This window comes from Chrysochloris asiatica, unplaced genomic scaffold (genome assembly GCF_000296735.1).
Source record: "Chrysochloris asiatica unplaced genomic scaffold, ChrAsi1.0 scaffold00019, whole genome shotgun sequence".
Classification (NCBI taxonomy): Eukaryota; Metazoa; Chordata; class Mammalia; order Afrosoricida; family Chrysochloridae; genus Chrysochloris; species Chrysochloris asiatica.
Genome location: NW_006408537.1, coordinates 27323480 through 27328537, shown reverse-complemented (window position 1 = coordinate 27328537; position 5058 = coordinate 27323480). Strand labels below are relative to the sequence as shown.

At 38.3% G+C, this 5058-nt stretch overlaps 1 pseudogene; it reads left to right on the top strand.

Annotated features, from left to right (window-relative positions):
- Nucleotides 1–775: 775 nt before the first annotated feature.
- On the top strand, nt 776–1899 carry LOC102837908 (annotated as a pseudogene).
- Nucleotides 1900–5058: the final 3159 nt, after the last annotated feature.

Here is a 5058-nt window from a genome sequence, read left to right as displayed (position 1 = left end):
CTTCATTTTAAGTTGTTGCCCATCAGCAAATGCAGGTTCTGTGTGCTTTTCTCCCCCGAGCTTAACTGTATTCATGTCATTATGGTCAACCCTTTTTTTCCATAGAGAAAACTCTATGCATAGCAGAGAAACATCTGGTAACATAGTGCTTATGAATTGGGTTGCTAACGTCAAGGTCAGCAGTTTGAAACTACCAGCCATTCTGCCAGAGAAAGATGAGGCTTTCTGTTCCTGTAAAGATTTACAGACTCGGAAACCCTATTCAGGATCTTTATGATTTGAAACCAACTCCGTGGCACACTACCACCATCACTATCATAGAAGTATCCAGAGTAAAACAAAACTACAAGACTAAAGATAGGGAGTCAGTCAGAGATATCAATCTATAATGAAGACAATTACAAAGCAAAAAGAGGAAAAAGTATAGTTACAGAATACCAAATGTTGAGGAGGTCAAGTAGATTTCAAGATAAAACAGACTGTTTTAATTTGTGGAAGAAATTAATAAATTATAGAGTAATCTCAAAGAAATGTAATACACCTTCACATCAAATCAAGAAAAGGAAATTACATAAAGATTTTGTAATCATTAAAACTATGAAGAAATTGACAAGACAAAGTGCACCAAAAAAAAATGAACTCAGCAAGGAAAAAATGCAGAACTAAGAAATCAGCAGCACTGCAAAAAATCACAAAGCAAAATGACTACAATAGTTTTCTGCCTGTGGACGGCATGGAGGGAGCAACATTTGTCTTTTCTTTTCTCACTGATGGCATGTCTAAGTCAGAGTCTCCTAAAGAGCTCAAACAGCCATGAAAACTTTTCATCGGAGGGTTGAGCTCCGAAACAATAGAGTCTGAGGAACCATTTTGAGCAATGGGGACGCTCATGGACTATTGGTGATGAGAGATCCAAACACAAAGGCTTTGGGTTTGTCACTTACTCTACTGTGGAGGAGATGGATGCAGCCATGAATGTAAGGCCACACAAGGTGTGATAGAAGAGTGGTGGAACCAAAAAGGGCCATTCCATGAGAAGACTCTCAAAGACCAGGTGCCCACTTAATTGTGAAAAAGATTTTTATTGGTGGCATTAAAGAAGACACTGAAGAGCATCACCTAAGAGATTCTTTTGAGCAGTACAGGAAGGTTAAAGTGATTGAAATCATGACAGACCGAGGCAGTGGCAAGAAGAGGGGCTTTGCTTTTGTAACCTTTGATGACTATGACTCTGTAGATAAGATTGTTATTCAGAAGGACCATACTATGAATGGCCACAACTGTGAAGTAAGGAAAGCCCTGTAAAAGCAAGAGATGGCCAGTGTCTCCTCCAGTCAAAGAGGTTGAAGTGGTTCTGGAAACCTCATTGGTGGCCATGGAGGTGGTTTGGGTGGGAATGACAACTTTGGTTGCGGAGGAAACTTCAGTGAACAAGGTGGCTTTGGTGGCAGCCGTGGTGGTGGTGGAGACGGAGGCAGTGGGGATGGTTATAATGGATTTGGTAATGACAGAAACAATTCTGGAGGTGGCAGAAGCTACAATGATTTTGACAATGACAACAATCAATATTCAAATTTTGGACCCATGAAGGGAAGAAATTTTGGAGGCCGATGCTCTGGCCCTTATGGTGGTGGTGGTTGTTGTTAAGTGCCGTCAAGTAGATTCCGGCTCATAACGACCCTGTATAGGGTTTCCAAGGAGCAGTTGGTGAGCTTGAACCACCAAACTTGCAGTTCAAATGATTTTGCAATCTGATGCATTAACGCACAGCACCACACCAGGACTCTTTATGGTGGCAGAAGTCAATATTTTGCCAAGCCACAAAACCAAGGTGGCTATGGTGGTTCAAGCAGCAGCAGTAGCTATGGGAGTGGCAGAGGTTTTAATGATTGCCAATAAATAAAGCTTAGCAGGAGAACCAGAGAAGTGAGAGGTAAGCTACAGGTGACAACAGATTTGTAAACTCAGCCAAGCACAGTGGTGGCAGGGCCTAGCTGCTACAAAGAAGACATGTTTTAGACAATATAATGTGTATGGGCAAAAAAAAAGCAAACAAAAAACTTCAAGGGCTGTATTTGTGACTAATTGTGTAACAGGTTATTTTAGTTTCTGTTCTGTGGAAAGTGTAAAGCATTCCAACAAAGGGATTTAATACATATTTTTTTCCCTCACCCATGCTGTTGGTTGCTAAATGTAATAGTCTAATCATGACGCTGAATAAATGTCTTTTTTTTTTAATGTGCTGTGTCAGGTTAGTCTGCTCTGAAGCCATCTTAATAAACTGCCCCACAATATAAAGTTTAGAATTCCTTCAAGGTAATGCCAGATTCCATTCAATTTACTTATATAACCTTAGATGACTGTTTGGGGGCAGAAAAGCCATTTTCAGAAACCATGGTGCAGTTGAACTGCCAGTTATTATGTGGAGAATCTGGAATTCACCATTAAATGGTCACCCAAGCAATTAAACAATTAATTTTGTTATAACAATTGTTGTTGGCACACCCTACGCAATGTATCTAATTTGAATTAATGGTACCACTAAAGTTATAGATGGGATTGAAATTTATGTATCATCCATAATAAAAAGATTTAATGTCTTGAAAAAAAATGACTGCAATCAATTCATACCTATTGATAATTACACTGAATGTCTATGGATTAAACGTACCATCAAGATACAAAGTGTAGCAGAATGGATAAGAAAACAGTATCCTTCAATATGCTGTCTACAAGAGATACACCTTACACTCAAAAACTAACATAGATTAAAAATTAAGGGATGGAAAAATTTAATGCCAATCAAAAACAAGCAGGAATGGCAATATTAGTTTCAGATAAAATAGACTCTAAGACAAAAATCAACATAAGAGACAAGGAAGGACATTAACTCAGAGTTAATGGGTCAATTGAACAAGAGGACATAATCATAATAAATAACTATGCTCCCAATGAAAGAGCCTCAAAATACATAACTGAAAAGCTAATAAAATGGAAGAACTAGATAGTTCTACAACAATAGTTGTTGTTGTTGTCGTCAAGTGCCATTGAGTCTGTTCTGACTTGTGGAGACCCTGTATAGGGTTTCTGAGGAGCAGTTATAGTAGTAGGAGATTTTAATACATCACTGTCAAAAAAGGAAAGAACAGCCAGAAAGAAACTCAGCAAAGACACAGAGGAACTAAATAACACAATCAACTTGACATCATAGATTTATAGAAAGCATATGGAAACCCAACAGCAGCATGATACACATTCTTTTCCAGTGCACATGGAACATTCTCCAGAATAGACCATATGTTAGGCCAGAAAGCAAGTCTCAATAAATTTAAAAACATCAAAATACTACAAACTGTCTTCTCAGATCACAACAGTATAAAATTAGAAATAAACAATAAAATGATCAAGGAAACAAAATCAAACACATGGGAACTCAAGAACAACCTATTTAAAAGCCACTGGGTAGCTTGCAGATAGTATCCATTTGACCTAGCCTCAATAGCTTGATAATTAGAACTCGACTAGAGGAAACAAGTATAAATTGCTACAATTTGATGAACTTGACCTATACTTATGCTGTTGTTGTTAGGTGCCATCAAGTTGGTACCCACACATAGCAACCCCTACACATAACAGAACAAAACACTGCCCGGTCCTAGGCCAACCTCTCAATTGTTGCCATGCTTGAGCCCATTGATGCTGCCACTTAGCCAATTCATCTCACTAGGGGGTCTTCCTCTTTTTCTCTAACCCTCCACCTTACCAAACATGATATCCTTCTCCAGTGACTAGTCCCTCTTGACAATATGTCTGAAGTATGAGAGATGAAGTTTGGCCATCCTGGCTTCCAAGGAGCACTCTGGCTGTACTTCCAACACTGTTAGTTCTTTTGGCAGCCCATGGCACTTTCAATATTCTCCTCCAACACCATAACTCAAATGCATCAATTCTTCTATGATCTTCCTTATTCACTGACCAGATTTCACATGTATATGATGTTATTGAAAATACCATTGCTTGGGTCAGGTGCACCTTAGTTCTCAAGCTGACATCTTTGCTCTTCAGTACTTTAAAAAGGTCTTGTGCAGCAGATTTGTCTAATGCAATACGTTGTTTGATTTCTTGACTGCTGCTTCCATGAGTGTTGATGGTTCATCCAAGCAAAATGAAGTCTTAGATAACATCAGTCTTTTCTCCATTGATAAGAATGTTGTTTATTGGTCCAGTGGTGAGGATTTTTGTTTTTTTTTTCACATTGAGATGCAATCCATACCAAAGGCTGTGGTCTTTGATCTTCATCCAGAAGTATTATAAGTCCTCTTCACTTTCAGCAAGCAAGGTTGTATCATCTGTATATTGCAAGTTGTTTCTTATGGATGTAGTAGCTCAAAATACCAACTGAGAGGGAAGGAGTCTTGATATCAAATATCAATCCTATCCCCTCTGCACACAGGGTAAATAGAGACAGGCAACTTAGACATTGACTACCTATAATGAGGGGGCAATAAAGGCACGAAGTAACTGGCTTACAAGTTTTCAAGAGGTAGTTTAGTTTAAGTGTGCAAGGGAAAGTAGAACCCCCATTGAATAGTTTTCATCTTGTCTAAATGGGTCTGTTGAAAAGAGATGGGGATTAGATTCTTATGATTCCATGTAAACTGGCACTCAATTCACAAAAAAGCTTTTAAAAATGTTTAAAATTAAGTAATTGTTGACTGTTGGGTCTTATCTAAATATATATATTTAAAAAAAAAAAAAAAAAATATATATATATATAGCAAATGCTGATGAGACATGGATTCCTCACTACAAGCCTGAGAGTAAATGGCAGAGTCTAGAATGGAAACATACTCAATCACCGATCAAAAAAAAGTTCAGAACTCAACCATCAGCTGGAAAATTGATGCTTACAGTTTTCTGGGATTCTCAAGTGCCAGTACTGGAACACTATAAGGAAAAAGGTTCGACAATCAACAGTGTTCATTACAGTGACACGCTCACTGAAAAACTGAAGTGTAAACTTCAGATAAAATGCAGAGGACTGCTATCCAAGGACCT